The following is a 20,580-nucleotide window of genomic DNA, read 5'->3' as shown; positions in this document are numbered from 1 at the left end:
TCATTTGATGATGTCATAATCATTAGATGATGTCATAATCATTTTGTTGATGTCATAATCATTTGATGATGTCATAATCATTTGATGTCATAATCATTTTGTTGATGTCATAATGATTTGATGATGTCATAATCATTAGATGATGTCATAATCATTTTGTTGATGTCATAATCATTTGATGATGTCATAATCATTTTGTTGATGTCATAATGATTTGATGATATCATAATCATTTGATGTCATAATCATTGGATGATGTCATAATCATTTTGATGATGTCATAATCATTTGATGATGTCATAATCATTTGATTTCATAATCATTGAATGATGTCATAATCATTTGATGATGTCATAATGATTTTGTTGATGTCATAATCATTTGATGATGCCATAATCATTTTGTTGATGTCATAATCATTTGATGATGTCATAATCATTGATGTCATAATCATTGGATGATGTCATAATCATTTTGTTGATGTCATAATCATTTTGTTGATGTCATAATGATTTGATGATATCATAATCATTTGATGTCATAATCATTGGATGATGTCATAATCATTTTGTTGATGTCATAATCATTTGATGATGTCATAATCATTTGATTTCATAATCATTGGATGATGTCATAATCATTTGATGATGTCATAATGATTTTGTTGATGTCATAATCATTTGTTGATGCCATAATCATTTTGTTGATGTCATAATCATTTGATGATGTCATAATCATTGATGTCATAATCATTGGATGATGTCATAATCATTTTGTTGATGTCATAATCATTTGATGATGTCATAATCATTTGATGATGTCATAATGATTTTGTTGATGTCATAATCATTTGATGATGCCATAATCATTTTGTTGATGTCATAATCATTTTATGATGTCATAATCATTTTGTTGATGTCATAATCATTTTGTTGATGTCATAATGATTTGATGATGTCATAATCATTTGATGTCATAATCATTGGATGATGTCATAATCATTTTGTTGATGTCATAATTATTTGATGATGTCATAATCATTAGATGATGTCATAATCATTTTGTTGATGTCATAATCATTTGATGATGTCATAATCATTGATGTCATAATCATTGGATGATGTCATAATCATTTTGTTGATGTCATAATCATTGGATGATGTAATAATCAATAGATGATGTCATAATCATTTTGTTGATGTCATAATCATTAGATGATGTCATAATCATTTTGTTGATGTCATAATCATTTGATGATGTCATAATCATTTTGTTGATGTCATAATCATTTTGTTGATGTCATAATCATTTGATGATGTCATAATCATTTTGTTGATGTCATAATCATTTTGTTGATGTCATAATGATTTGATGATATCATAATCATTTGATGTCATAATCATTGGATGATGTCATAATCATTTTGTTGATGTCATAATCATTTGATGATGTCATAATCATTTGATGTCATAATCATTGGATGATGTTATAATCATTGGATGATGTCATAATCATTTTGTTGATGTCATAATCATTTGATGATGCCATAATCATTTTGTTGATGTCATAATCATTTTATGATGTCATAATCATTTTGTTGATGTCATAATCATTTTGTTGATATCATAATGATTTGATGATGTCATAATCATTTGATGTCATAATCATTGGATGATGTCATAATCATTTTGTTGATGTCATAATCATTTGATGATGTCATAATCATTAGATGATGTCATAATCATTTTGTTGATGTCATAATCATTTGATGTCATAATCATTGGATGATGTCATAATCATTTTGTTGATGTCATAATCATTTGATGATGTCATAATCATTGGATGATGTCATAATCATTTTGTTGATGTCATAATCATTTGATGATGTCATAATCATTAGATGATGTCATAATCATTTTGTTAATGTCATAATCATTTGATGATGTCATAATCATTTGATGTCATAATCATTGGATGATGTCATAATCATTTTGTTGATGTCATAATCATTTGATGATGTCATAATCATTAGATGATGTCATAATCATTTTGTTGATGTCATAATCATTTGATGATGTCATAATCATTAGATGATGTCATAATCATTTTGTTGATGTCATAATCATTTGATGATGTCATAATCATTTGATGTCATAATCATTGGATGATGTCATAATCATTTTGTTGATGTCATAATCATTTGATGATGTCATAATCATTTGATGATGTCATAATCATTTTGTTGATGTCATAATCATTTGATGATGTCATAATCATTGGATGATGTCATAATCATTTTGTTGATGTCATAATCATTTTGTTGATGTCATAATCATTGGATGATGTCATAATCCTTTTGTTGATGTCATAATCATTTGATGATGTCATAATCATTAGATGATGTCATAATCATTTTGTTGATGTCATAATCATTTGATGATGTCATAATCATTGATGTCATAATCATTGGATGATGTCATAATCATTGGATGATGTCATAATCATTTTGTTGATGTCATAATCATTTGATGATGTCATAATCATTAAATGATGTCATAATCATTTTGTTGATGTCATAATCATTTGATGATGTCATAATCATTGATGTCATAATCATTGGATGATGTCATAATCATTTTGTTGATGTCATAATCAATGGATGATGTCATAATCATTAGATGATGTCATAATCATTTTGTTGATGTCATAATCATTTGATGATATCATAATCATTTGATGATATCATAATCATTTTGTTGATGTCATAATCATTTGATGATGTCACAATCATTTGATGATGTCATAATCATTGGATGATGCAATAATCATTTGATGTCATAATCATTTTATGATGTCATAATGATTTGATGATGTCATAATGATTTGATGATGTCATAATCATTTGATGTCATAATCATTGGATGATGTCATAATCATTTGATGATGTCATAATTGTTTTGTTGATGTCATAATCATTTTGTTGATGTCATAATCATTTTGTTGATGTTATAATCATTTGATGATGTCATAATCATTTGATGTCATAATCATTGGATGATGTCATAATCATTTTGTTGATGTCATAATCATTTGATGATGTCATAATCATTAGATGATGTCATAATCATTTTGTTGATGTCATAATCATTGGATGATGTCATAATCATTGGATGATGTCATAATCATTTTGTTGATGTCATAATCATTTGATGATGTCATAATCATTTGATGTCATAATCATTGGATGATGTCATAATCATTTTGTTGATGTCATAATCATTTGATGATGTCATAATCATTTTGTTGATGTCATAACCATTTGATGATGTCATAATCATTTGATGTCATAATCATTGGATGATGTCATAATCATTTTGTTGATGTCATAATCATTTTATGATGTCATAATCATTTTGTTGATGTCATAATCAATGGATGATGTCATAATCCTTTTGTTGATGTCATAATCATTTGATGATGTCATAATCATTAGATGATGTCATAATCATTTTGTTGATGTCATAATCATTTGATGATGTCATAATCATTTTGTTGATGTCATAATCATTTTGTTGATGTCATAATGATTTGATGATGTCATAATCATTTTGTTGATGTCATAATCATTTGATGATGTCATAATCATTTGATGTCATAATCATTGAATGATGTCATAATCATTTTGTTGATGTCATAATCATTTGATGATGTCATAATGATTTTGTTGATGTCATAATCATTTGATGATGCCATAATCATTTTGTTGATGTCATAATCATTTTATGATGTCATAATCATTTTGTTGATGTCATAATCATTTTGTTGATGTCATAATGATTTGATGATGTCATAATCATTTGATGTCATAATCATTGGATGATGTCATAATCATTTTGTTGATGTCATAATCATTTGATGATGTCGTAATCATTAGATGATGTCATAATCATTTTGTTGATGTCATAATCATTGGATGATGTCATAATCATTGATGTCATAATCATTGGATGATGTCATAATCATTTTGTTGATGTCATAATCATTGGATGATGTAATAATCATTAGATGATGTCATAATCATTTTGTTGATGTCATAATCATTTGATGATGTCATAATCATTTGATGTCATAATCATTTTGTTGATGTCATAATGATTTGATGATGTCATAATCATTTGATGATGTCATAATCATTAGATGATGTCATAATCATTTTGTTGATGTCATAATCATTTGATGATGTCATAATCATTTTGTTGATGTCATAATGATTTGATGATATCATAATCATTTGATGTCATAATCATTGGATGATGTCATAATCATTTGATTTCATAATCATTGGATGATGTCATAATCATTTGATGATGTCATAATGATTTTGTTGATGTCATAATCATTTGATGATGCCATAATCATTTTGTTGATGTCATAATCTTTTGATGATGTCATAATCATTGATGTCAAAATCATTGGATGATGTCATAATCATTTTGTTGATGTCATAATCATTTGATGTTGTCATAATCATTAGATGATGTCATAATTATTTTGTTGATGTCATAATCATTTGATGATGTCATAATCATTGATGTCATAATCATTGGATGATGTCATAATCATTTTGTTGATGTCATAATCATTGGATGATGTCATAATCATTAGATGATGTCCTAATCATTTTGTTGATGTCATAATCATATGATGATGTCATAATCATTTGATGTCATAATCATTTTGTTGATGTCATAATGATTTGATGATGTCATAATCATTTTGTTGATGTCATAATCATTTGATGATGTCATAATCATTTGATGTCATAATCATTTTGTTGATGTCATAATGATTTGATAATGTCATAATCATTTGATGTCATAATCATTGGATGATGTCATAATCATTTTGTTGATGTCATAATCAATTGATGATGTCATAATCATTGGATGATGTCATAATCATTTTGTTGATGTCATAATCATTTGATGATGTCATAATCATTTGATGTCATAATCATTGGATGATGTCATAATCATTTTTTTGATGTCATAATCATTTGATGATGTCATAATCATTTTGTTGATGTCATAATCATTTGATGATGTCATAATCATTTGATGTCATAATCATTGGATGATGTCATAATCATTTTGTTGAAGTCATAATCATTTGATGATGTCATAATCATTTTGTTGATGTCATAATCATTTTGTTGATGTCATAATCATTGGATGATGTCATAATCATTTTGTTGATGTCATAATCATTTGATGATGTCATAATCATTGATGTCATAATCATTGGATGATGTCATAATCATTTTGTTGATGTCATAATCATTTGATGATGTCATAATCATTAAATGATGTCATAATCATTTTGTTGATGTCATAATCATTGGATGATGTCATAATCATTTTGTTGATGTCATAATCAATGGATGATGTCATAATCATTAGATGATGTCATAATCATTTTGTTGATGTCATAATCATTTGATGATATCATAATCATTTGATGATGTCATAATCATTTTGTTGATGTCATAATCATTTGATGATGTCATAATCATTTGATGATGTCATAATCATTGGATGATGTAATAATCATTTGATGTCATAATCATTTTATGATGTCATAATGATTTGATGATGTCATAATGATTTGATGATGTCATAATCATTTGATGTCATAATCATTGGATGATGTCATAATCATTGGATGATGTCATAATCATTTTGTTGATGTCATAATCATTTTGTTGATGTCATAATCATTTGATGATGTCATAATCATTTGATGTCATAATCATTGGATGATGTCATAATCATTTTGTTGATGTCATAATCATTTGATGATGTCATAATCATTAGATGATGTCATAATCATTTTGTTGATGTCATAATCATTGGATGATGTCATAATCATTGGATGATGTCATAATCATTTTGTTGATGTCATAATCATTTGATGATGTCATAATCATTTGATGTCATAATCATTGGATGATGTCATAATGATTTTGTTGATGTCATAATCATTTGATGATGTCATAATCATTTTGTTGATGTCATAACCATTTGATGATGTCATAATCATTTGATGTCATAATCATTGGATGATGTCATAATCATTTTGTTGATGTCATAATCATTTTATGATGTCATAATCATTTTGTTGATGTCATAATCAATGGATGATGTAATAATCCTTTTGTTGATGTCATAATCATTTGATGATGTCATAATCATTAGATGATGTCATAATCATTTTGTTGATGTCATAATCATTTGATGATGTCATAATCATTTTGTTGATGTCATAATCATTTTGTTGATGTCATAATGATTTGATGATGTCATAATCATTTGATGTCATAATCATTGGATGATGTCATAATCATTTTGTTGATGTCATAATCATTTGATGATGTCGTAATCATTAGATGATGTCATAATCATTTTGTTGATGTCATAATCATTTGATGATGTCATAATCATTGATGTCATAATCATTGGATGATGTCATAATCATTTTGTTGATGTCATAATCATTGGATGATGTCATAATCATTAGATGATGTCATAAACATTTTGTTGATGTCATATTCATTTGATGATGTCATAATCATTTGATGTCATAATCATTTTGTTGATGTCATAATGATTTGATGATGTCATAATCATTTGATGATGTCATAATCATTAGATGATGTCATAATCATTTTGTTGATGTCATAATCATTTGATGATGTCATAATCATTTTGTTGATGTCATAATCATTTTGTTGATGTCATAATGATTTGATGATATCATAGTCATTTGATGTCATAATCATTGGATGATGTCATAATCATTTTGTTGATGTCATAATCATTTGATGATGTCATAATCATTTGATTTCATAATCATTGGATGATGTCTTAATCATTTGATGATGTCATAATGATTTTGTTGATGTCATAATCATTTGATGATGCCATAATCATTTTGTTGATGTCATAATCTTTTGATGATGTCATAATCATTGATGTCATAATCATTGGATGATGTCATAATCATTTGATGATGTCATAATCATTAGATGATGTCATAATCATTGATGTCATAATCATTGGATGATGTCATAATCATTTTGTTGATGTCATAATCATTAAATGATGTCATAATCATTAGATGATGTCCTAATCATTTTGTTGATGTCATAATCATATGATGATGTCATAATCATTTGATGTCATAATCATTTTGTTGATGTCATAATGATTTGATGATGTCATAATCATTTTGTTGATGTCATAATCATTTGATGATGTCATAATCATTTGATGTCATAATCATTTTGTTGATGTCATAATGATTTGATAATGTCATAATCATTTGATGTCATAATCATTGGATGATGTCATAATCATTTTGTTGATGTCATAATCAATTGTTGATGTCATAATCATTGGATGATGTCATAATCATTTTGTTGATGTCATAATCATTTGATGATGTCATAATCATTTGATGTCATAATCATTGGATGATGTCATAATCATTTTTTTGATGTCATAATCATTTGATGATGTCATAATCATTTTGTTGATGTCATAATCATTTGATGATGTCATAATCATTTGATGTCATAATCATTGGATGATGTCATAATCATTTTTTTGAAGTCATAATCATTTGATGATGTCATAATCATTTTGTTGATGTCATAATCATTTTGTTGATGTCATAATCATTGGATGATGTCATAATCATTTTGTTGATGTCATAATCATTTGATGATGTCATAATCATTTGATGTCATAATCATTGGATGATGTCATAATCATTTTGTTGATTTCATAATCATTTGATGATGTCATAATCATTAGATGATGTCATAATCATTTTGTTGATGTCATAATCATTTGATGATGTCATAATCATTTGATTTCATAATCATTGGATGATGTCATAATCATTTTGTTGATGTCATAATCATTTGATGATGTCATAATCATTTGATGTCATAATCATTGGATGATGTCATAATCATTTTGTTGATTTCATAATCATTTGATGATGTCATAATCATTAGATGATGTCATAATCATTTTGTTGATGTCATAATCATTTGATGATGTCATAATCATTTGATGTCATAATCATTGGATGATGTCATAATCATTTTGTTGATGTCATAATGATTTGATGATGTCATAATCATTTGATGATGTCATAATCATTAGATGATGTCATAATCATTTTGTTGATGTCATAATCATTTGATGATGTCATAATCATTTTGTTGATGTCATAATCATTTTGTTGATGTCATAATGATTTGATGATATCATAGTCATTTGATGTCATAATCATTGGATGATGTCATAATCATTTTGTTGATGTCATAATCATTTGATGATGTCATAATCATTTGATTTCATAATCATTGGATGATGTCTTAATCATTTGATGATGTCATAATGATTTTGTTGATGTCATAATCATTTGATGATGCCATAATCATTTTGTTGATGTCATAATCTTTTGATGATGTCATAATCATTGATGTCATAATCATTGGATGATGTCATAATCATTTTGTTGATGTCATAATCATTTGATGATGTCATAATCATTAGATGATGTCATAATCATTTTGTTGATGTCATAATCATTTGATGATGTCATAATCATTGATGTCATAATCATTGGATAATGTCATAATCATTTTGTTGATGTCATAATCATTAAATGATGTCATAATCATTAGATGATGTCCTAATCATTTTGTTGATGTCATAATCATATGATGATGTCATAATCATTTGATGTCATAATCATTTTGTTGATGTCATAATGATTTGATGATGTCATAATCATTTTGTTGATGTCATAATCATTTGATGATGTCATAATCATTTGATGTCATAATCATTTTGTTGATGTCATAATGATTTGATAATGTCATAATCATTTGATGTCATAATCATTGGATGATGTCATAATCATTTTGTTGATGTCATAATCAATTGATGATGTCATAATCATTGGATGATGTCATAATCATTTTGTTGATGTCATAATCATTTGATGATGTCATAATCATTTGATGTCATAATCATTGGATGATGTCACAATCATTTTTTTGATGTCATAATCATTTGATGATGTCATAATCATTTTGTTGATGTCATAATCATTTGATGATGTCATAATCATTTGATGTCATAATCATTGGATGATGTCATAATCATTTTTTTGAAGTCATAATCATTTGATGATGTCATAATCATTTTGTTGATGTCATAATCATTTTGTTGATGTCATAATCATTGGATGATGTCATAATCATTTTGTTGATGTCATAATCATTTGATGATGTCATAATCATTTGATGTCATAATCATTGGATGATGTCATAATCATTTTGTTGATTTCATAATCATTTGATGATGTCATAATCATTAGATGATGTCATAATCATTTTGTTGATGTCATAATCATTTGATGATGTCATAATCATTTGATTTCATAATCATTGGATGATGTCATAATCATTTTGTTGATGTCATAATCATTTGATGATGTCATAATCATTTGATGTCATAATCATTGGATGATGTCATAATCATTTTGTTGATTTCATAATCATTTGATGATGTCATAATCATTAGATGATGTCATAATCATTTTGTTGATGTCATAATCATTTGATGATGTCATAATCATTTGATGTCATAATCATTGGATGATGTCATAATCATTTTGTTGATGTCATAATCATTTGATGATGTCATAATCATTAGATGATGTCATAATCATTTTGTTGATGTCATAATCATTTGATGATGTCATAATCAATAGATGATGTCATAATCATTTTGTTGATGTCATAATCATTTGATGATGTCATAATCATTAGATGATGTCATAATCATTTTGTTGATGTCATAATCATTTGATGATGTCATAATCATTTGATGTCACAATCATTGGATGATGTCATAATCATTTTGTTGATGTCATAATCATTTGATGATGTCATAATCATTTGATGATGTCATAATCATTTTGTTGATGTCATAATCATTTGATGATGTCATAATCATTTGATGTCATAATCATTGGATGATGTCATAATCATTTTGTTGATGTCATAATCATTTTGTTGATGTCATAATCATTGGATGATGTCATAATCCTTTTGTTGATGTCATAATCATTTGATGATGTCATAATCATTAGATGATGTCATAATCATTTTGTTGATGTCATAATCATTTGATGATGTCATAATCATTTGATGTCATAATCATTGGATGATGTAATAATCATTTGATGTCATAATCATTTTATGATGTCATAATGATTTGATGATGTCATAATCATTTGATGTCATAATCATTGGATGATGTCATAATCATTTGATGATGTCATAATCGTTTTGTTGATGTCATAATCATTTTGTTGTTGTCATAATCATTTTGTTGATGTCATAATCATTTGATGATGTCATAATCATTTGATGTCATAATCATTGGATGATGTCATAATCATTTTGTTGATGTCATAATCATTTGATGATGTCATAATCATTAGATGATGTCATATTCATTTTGTTGATGTCATAATCATTGGATGATGTCATAATCATTGGATGATATCATAATCATTTTGTTGATGTCATAATCATTTGATGATGTCATAATCATTTGATGTCAATATCATTGGATGATGTCATAATCATTTTGTTGATGTCATAATCATTTGATGATGTCATAATCATTTGATGATGTCATAATCATTTTGTTGATGTCATATTCATTTGATGATGTCATAATCATTTGATGTCATAATCATTGGATGATGTCATAATCATTTTGTTGATGTCATAATCATTTTATGATGTCATAATCATTTTGTTGATGTCATAATCAATGGATGATGTCATAATCCTTTTGTTGATGTCATAATCATTTGATGATGTCATAATCATTAGATGATGTCATAATCATTTTGTTGATGTCATAATCATTTGATGATGTCATAATCATTTTGTTGATGTCATAATCATTTTGTTGATGTCATAATGATTTGATGATGTCATAATCATTTTGTTGATGTCATAATCATTTGATGATGTCATAATCATTTGATGTCATAATCATTGAATGATGTCATAATCATTTTGTTGATGTCATAATCATTTGATGATGTCATAATCATTTGATGTCATAATCATTTTGTTGATGTCATAATGATTTGATGATGTCATAATCATTTGATGATGTCATAATCATTAGATGATGTCATAATCATTTTGTTGATGTCATAATCATTTTGTTGATGTCATAATCATTTGATGATATAATCATTTGATGTCATAATCATTGGATGATGTCATAATCATTTTGCTGATGTCATAATCATTTGATGATGTCATAATCATTTGATTTCATAATCATTGGATGATGTCATAATCATTTGATGATGTCATAATGATTTTGTTGATGTCATAATCATTTGATGATGCCATAATCATTTTGTTGATGTCATAATCTTTTGATGATGTCATAATCATTGATGTCATAATCATTGGATGATGTCATAATCATTTTGTTGATGTCATAATCATTTGATGATGTCATAATCATTAGATGATGTCATAATCATTTTGTTGATGTCATAATCATTTGATGATGTCATAATCATTGATGTCATAATCATTGGATGATGTCATAATCATTTTGTTGATGTCATAATCATTGGATGATGTCATAATCATTAGATGATGTCCTAATCATTTTGTTGATGTCATAATCATATGATGATGTCATAATCATTTGATGTCATAATCATTTTGTTGATGTCATAAAGATTTGATGATGTCATAATCATTTTGTTGATGTCATAATCATTTGATGATGCCATAATCATTTGATGTCATAATCATTTTGTTGATGTCATAATGATTTGATAATGTCATAATCATTTGATTTCATAATCATTGGATGATGTCATAATCATTTTGTTGATGTCTTAATCAGTTGATGATGTCATAATCATTGGATGATGTCATAATCATTTTGTTGATGTCATAATCATTTGATGATGTCATAATCATTTGATGTCATTATCATTGGATGATGACATAATCATTTTTTTGATGTCATAATCATTTGATGATGTCATAATCATTTTGTTGATGTCATAATCATTTGATGATGTCATAATCATTTGATGTCATAATCATTGGATGATGTCATAATCATTTTGTTGAAGTCATAATCATTTGATGATGTCATAATCATTTTGTTGATGTCATAATCATTTTGTTGATGTCATAATCATTGAATGATGTCATAATCATTTTGTTGATGTCATAATCATTTGATGATGTCATAATCATTTGATGTCATAATCATTGGATGATGTCTAAATCATTTTGTTGATTTCATAATCATTTGATGATGTCATAATCATTAGATGATGTCATAATCATTTTGTTGATGTCATAATCATTTGATGATGTCATAATCATTTGATGTCACAATCATTGGATGATGTCATAATCATTTTGTTGATGTCATAATCATTTTGTTGATGTCATAATCATTTGATGATGTCATAATCATTTTGTTGATGTCATAATCATTTGATGACGTCATAATCATTTGATGTCATAATCATTGGATGATGTCATAATCATTTTGTTGATGTCATAATCATTTTGTTGATGTCATAATCATTGGATGATGTCATAATCCTTTTGTTGATGTCATAATCATTTGATGATGTCATAATCATTAGATGATGTCATAATCATTTTGTTGATGTCATAATCATTTGATGATGTCATAATCATTTGATGTCATAATCATTGGATGATGTCATAATGATTTTGTTGATGTCATAATCATTTGATGATGTCATAATCATTTTGTTGATGTCATAACCATTTGATGATGTCATAATCATTTGATGTCATAATCATTGGATGATGTCATAATCATTTTGTTGATGTCATAATCATTTTATGATGTCATAATCATTTTGTTGATGTCATAATCAATGGATGATGTAATAATCCTTTTGTTGATGTCATAATCATTTGATGATGTCATAATCATTAGATGATGTCATAATCATTTTGTTGATGTCATAATCATTTGATGATGTCATAATCATTTTGTTGATGTCATAATCATTTTGTTGATGTCATAATGATTTGATGATGTCATAATCATTTTGTTGATGTCATAATCATTTGATGATGTCATAAACATTTGATGTCATAATCATTGAATGATGTCATAATCATTTTGTTGATGTCATAATCATTTGATGATGTCATAATCATTTGATGATGTCATAATGATTTTGTTGATGTCATAATCATTTGATGATGCCATAATCATTTTGTTGATGTCATAATCATTTTATGATGTCATAATCATTTTGTTGATGTCATAATCATTTTGTTGATGTCATAATGATTTGATGATGTCATAATCATTTGATGTCATAATCATTGGATGATGTCATAATCATTTTGTTGATGTCATAATCATTTGATGATGTCGTAATCATTAGATGATGTCATAATCATTTTGTTGATGTCATAATCATTTGATGATGTCATAATCATTGATGTCATAATCATTGGATGATGTCATAATCATTTTGTTGATGTCATAATCATTGGATGATGTCATAATCATTAGATGATGTCATAAACATTTTGTTGATGTCATATTCATTTGATGATGTCATAATCATTTGATGTCATAATCATTTTGTTGATGTCATAATGATTTGATGATGTCATAATCATTTGATGATGTCATAATCATTAGATGATGTCATAATCATTTTGTTGATGTCATAATCATTTGATGATGTCATAATCATTTTGTTGATGTCATAATCATTTTGTTGATGTCATAATGATTTGATGATATCATAGTCATTTGATGTCATAATCATTGGATGATGTCATAATCATTTTGTTGATGTCATAATCATTTGATGATGTCATAATCATTTGATTTCATAATCATTGGATGATGTCTTAATCATTTGATGATGTCATAATGATTTTGTTGATGTCATAATCATTTGATGATGCCATAATCATTTTGTTGATGTCATAATCTTTTGATGATGTCATAATCATTGATGTCATAATCATTGGATGATGTCATAATCATTTGATGATGTCATAATCATTAGATGATGTCATAATCATTGATGTCATAATCATTGGATGATGTCATAATCATTTTGTTGATGTCATAATCATTAAATGATGTCATAATCATTAGATGATGTCCTAATCATTTTGTTGATGTCATAATCATATGATGATGTCATAATCATTTGATGTCATAATCATTTTGTTGATGTCATAATGATTTGATGATGTCATAATCATTTTGTTGATGTCATAATCATTTGATGATGTCATAATCATTTGATGTCATAATCATTTTGTTGATGTCATAATGATTTGATAATGTCATAATCATTTGATGTCATAATCATTGGATGATGTCATAATCATTTTGTTGATGTCATAATCAATTGTTGATGTCATAATCATTGGATGATGTCATAATCATTTTGTTGATGTCATAATCATTTGATGATGTCATAATCATTTGATGTCATAATCATTGGATGATGTCATAATCATTTTTTTGATGTCATAATCATTTGATGATGTCATAATCATTTTGTTGATGTCATAATCATTTGATGATGTCATAATCATTTGATGTCATAATCATTGGATGATGTCATAATCATTTTTTTGAAGTCATAATCATTTGATGATGTCATAATCATTTTGTTGATGTCATAATCATTTTGTTGATGTCATAATCATTGGATGATGTCATAATCATTTTGTTGATGTCATAATCATTTGATGATGTCATAATCATTTGATGTCATAATCATTGGATGATGTCATAATCATTTTGTTGATTTCATAATCATTTGATGATGTCATAATCATTAGATGATGTCATAATCATTTTGTTGATGTCATAATCATTTGATGATGTCATAATCATTTGATTTCATAATCATTGGATGATGTCATAATCATTTTGTTGATGTCATAATCATTTGATGATGTCATAATCATTTGATGTCATAATCATTGGATGATGTCATAATCATTTTGTTGATTTCATAATCATTTGATGATGTCATAATCATTAGATGATGTCATAATCATTTTGTTGATGTCATAATCATTTGATGATGTCATAATCATTTGATGTCATAATCATTGGATGATGTCATAATCATTTTGTTGATGTCATAATGATTTGATGATGTCATAATCATTTGATGATGTCATAATCATTAGATGATGTCATAATCATTTTGTTGATGTCATAATCATTTGATGATGTCATAATCATTTTGTTGATGTCATAATCATTTTGTTGATGTCATAATGATTTGATGATATCATAGTCATTTGATGTCATAATCATTGGATGATGTCATAATCATTTTGTTGATGTCATAATCATTTGATGATGTCATAATCATTTGATTTCATAATCATTGGATGATGTCTTAATCATTTGATGATGTCATAATGATTTTGTTGATGTCATAATCATTTGATGATGCCATAATCATTTTGTTGATGTCATAATCTTTTGATGATGTCATAATCATTGATGTCATAATCATTGGATGATGTCATAATCATTTTGTTGATGTCATAATCATTTGATGATGTCATAATCATTAGATGATGTCATAATCATTTTGTTGATGTCATAATCATTTGATGATGTCATAATCATTGATGTCATAATCATTGGATGATGTCATAATCATTTTGTTGATGTCATAATCATTAAATGATGTCATAATCATTAGATGATGTCCTAATCATTTTGTTGATGTCATAATCATATGATGATGTCATAATCATTTGATGTCATAATCATTTTGTTGATGTCATAATGATTTGATGATGTCATAATCATTTTGTTGATGTCATAATCATTTGATGATGTCATAATCATTTGATGTCATAATCATTTTGTTGATGTCATAATGATTTGATAATGTCATAATCATTTGATGTCATAATCATTGGATGATGTCATAATCATTTTGTTGATGTCATAATCAATTGATGATGTCATAATCATTGGATGATGTCATAATCATTTTGTTGATGTCATAATCATTTGATGATGTCATAATCATTTGATGTCATAATCATTGGATGATGTCATAATCATTTTTTTGATGTCATAATCATTTGATGATGTCATAATCATTTTGTTGATGTCATAATCATTTGATGATGTCATAATCATTTGATGTCATAATCATTGGATGATGTCATAATCATTTTTTTGAAGTCATAATCATTTGATGATGTCATAATCATTTTGTTGATGTCATAATCATTTTGTTGATGTCATAATCATTGGATGATGTCATAATCATTTTGTTGATGTCATAATCATTTGATGATGTCATAATCATTTGATGTCATAATCATTGGATGATGTCATAATCATTTTGTTGATTTCATAATCATTTGATGATGTCATAATCATTAGATGATGTCATAATCATTTTGTTGATGTCATAATCATTTGATGATGTCATAATCATTTGATTTCATAATCATTGGATGATGTCATAATCATTTTGTTGATGTCATAATCATTTGATGATGTCATAATCATTTGATGTCATAATCATTGGATGATGTCATAATCATTTTGTTGATTTCATAATCATTTGATGATGTCATAATCATTAGATGATGTCATAATCATTTTGTTGATGTCATAATCATTTGATGATGTCATAATCATTTGATGTCATAATCATTGGATGATGTCATAATCATTTTGTTGATGTCATAATCATTTGATGATGTCATAATCATTAGATGATGTCATAATCATTTTGTTGATGTCATAATCATTTGATGATGTCATAATCAATAGATGATGTCATAATCATTTTGTTGATGTCATAATCATTTGATGATGTCATAATCATTAGATGATGTCATAATCATTTTGTTGATGTCATAATCATTTGATGATGTCATAATCATTTGATGTCACAATCATTGGATGATGTCATAATCATTTTGTTGATGTCATAATCATTTGATGATGTCATAATCATTTGATGATGTCATAATCATTTTGTTGATGTCATAATCATTTGATGATGTCATAATCATTTGATGTCATAATCATTGGATGATGTCATAATCATTTTGTTGATGTCATAATCATTTTGTTGATGTCATAATCATTGGATGATGTCATAATCCTTTTGTTGATGTCATAATCATTTGATGATGTCATAATCATTAGATGATGTCATAATCATTTTGTTGATGTCATAATCATTTGATGATGTCATAATCATTTGATGTCATAATCATTGGATGATGTAATAATCATTTGATGTCATAATCATTTTATGATGTCATAATGATTTGATGATGTCATAATCATTTGATGTCATAATCATTGGATGATGTCATAATCATTTGATGATGTCATAATCGTTTTGTTGATGTCATAATCATTTTGTTGTTGTCATAATCATTTTGTTGATGTCATAATCATTTGATGATGTCATAATCATTTGATGTCATAATCATTGGATGATGTCATAATCATTTTGTTGATGTCATAATCATTTGATGATGTCATAATCATTAGATGATGTCATATTCATTTTGTTGATGTCATAATCATTGGATGATGTCATAATCATTGGATGATATCATAATCATTTTGTTGATGTCATAATCATTTGATGATGTCATAATCATTTGATGTCAATATCATTGGATGATGTCATAATCATTTTGTTGATGTCATAATCATTTGATGATGTCATAATCATTTGATGATGTCATAATCATTTTGTTGATGTCATATTCATTTGATGATGTCATAATCATTTGATGTCATAATCATTGGATGATGTCATAATCATTTTGTTGATGTCATAATCATTTTATGATGTCATAATCATTTTGTTGATGTCATAATCAATGGATGATGTCATAATCCTTTTGTTGATGTCATAATCATTTGATGATGTCATAATCATTAGATGATGTCATAATCATTTTGTTGATGTCATAATCATTTGATGATGTCATAATCATTTTGTTGATGTCATAATCATTTTGTTGATGTCATAATGATTTGATGATGTCATAATCATTTTGTTGATGTCATAATCATTTGATGATGTCATAATCATTTGATGTCATAATCATTGAATGATGTCATAATCATTTTGTTGATGTCATAATCATTTGATGATGTCATAATCATTTGATGTCATAATCATTTTGTTGATGTCATAATGATTTGATGATGTCATAATCATTTGATGATGTCATAATCATTAGATGATGTCATAATCATTTTGTTGATGTCATAATCATTTTGTTGATGTCATAATCATTTGATGATATAATCATTTGATGTCATAATCATTGGATGATGTCATAATCATTTTGCTGATGTCATAATCATTTGATGATGTCATAATCATTTGATTTCATAATCATTGGATGATGTCATAATCATTTGATGATGTCATAATGATTTTGTTGATGTCATAATCATTTGATGATGCCATAATCATTTTGTTGATGTCATAATCTTTTGATGATGTCATAATCATTGATGTCATAATCATTGGATGATGTCATAATCATTTTGTTGATGTCATAATCATTTGATGATGTCATAATCATTAGATGATGTCATAATCATTTTGTTGATGTCATAATCATTTGATGATGTCATAATCATTGATGTCATAATCATTGGATGATGTCATAATCATTTTGTTGATGTCATAATCATTGGATGATGTCATAATCATTAGATGATGTCCTAATCATTTTGTTGATGTCATAATCATATGATGATGTCATAATCATTTGATGTCATAATCATTTTGTTGATGTCATAAAGATTTGATGATGTCATAATCATTTTGTTGATGTCATAATCATTTGATGATGCCATAATCATTTGATGTCATAATCATTTTGTTGATGTCATAATGATTTGATAATGTCATAATCATTTGATTTCATAATCATTGGATGATGTCATAATCATTTTGTTGATGTCTTAATCAGTTGATGATGTCATAATCATTGGATGATGTCATAATCATTTTGTTGATGTCATAATCATTTGATGATGTCATAATCATTTGATGTCATTATCATTGGATGATGACATAATCATTTTTTTGATGTCATAATCATTTGATGATGTCATAATCATTTTGTTGATGTCATAATCATTTGATGATGTCATAATCATTTGATGTCATAATCATTGGATGATGTCATAATCATTTTGTTGAAGTCATAATCATTTGATGATGTCATAATCATTTTGTTGATGTCATAATCATTTTGTTGATGTCATAATCATTGAATGATGTCATAATCATTTTGTTGATGTCATAATCATTTGATGATGTCATAATCATTTGATGTCATAATCATTGGATGATGTCTAAATCATTTTGTTGATTTCATAATCATTTGATGATGTCATAATCATTAGATGATGTCATAATCATTTTGTTGATGTCATAATCATTTGATGATGTCATAATCATTTGATGTCACAATCATTGGATGATGTCATAATCATTTTGTTGATGTCATAATCATTTTGTTGATGTCATAATCATTTGATGATGTCATAATCATTTTGTTGATGTCATAATCATTTGATGACGTCATAATCATTTGATGTCATAATCATTGGATGATGTCATAATCATTTTGTTGATGTCATAATCATTTTGTTGATGTCATAATCATTGGATGATGTCATAATCCTTTTGTTGATGTCATAATCATTTGATGATGTCATAATCATTAGATGATGTCATAATCATTTTGTTGATGTCATAATCATTTGATGATGTCATAATCATTTGATGTCATAATCATTGGATGATGTAATAATCATTTGATGTCATAATCATTTTATGATGTCATAATGATTTGATGATGTCATAATCATTTGATGTCATAATCATTGGATGATGTCATAATCATTTGATAATGTCATAATCGTTTTGTTGATGTCATAATCATTTTGTTGTTGTCATAATCATTTGATGATGTCATAATCATTTGATGTCATAATCATTGGATGATGTCATAATCATTTTGTTGATGTCATAATCATTTGATGATGTCATAATCATTAGATGATGTCATGATCATTTTGTTGATGTCATAATCATTGGATGATGTCATAATCATTGGATGATGTCATAATCATTTTGTTGATGTCATAATCATTTGATGATGTCCTAATCATTTGATGTAATAATCATTGGATGATGTCATAATCATTTTGTTGATGTCATAATCATTTGATGATGTCATAATCATTTGATGATGTCATAATGATTTTGTTGATGTCATAATCATTTGATGATGCCATAATCATTTTGTTGATGTCATAATCATTTTATGATGTCATAATCATTTTGTTGATGTCATAATCATTTTGTTGA

This window comes from Dendrobates tinctorius, unplaced genomic scaffold, assembly GCF_039654945.1.
Source record: "Dendrobates tinctorius isolate UK_male_01 unplaced genomic scaffold, ASM3965494v1 ptg000019l, whole genome shotgun sequence".
Lineage (NCBI taxonomy): Eukaryota > Metazoa > Chordata > Amphibia > Anura > Dendrobatidae > Dendrobates > Dendrobates tinctorius.
Note: the sequence above shows the minus strand (reverse complement) of the source record.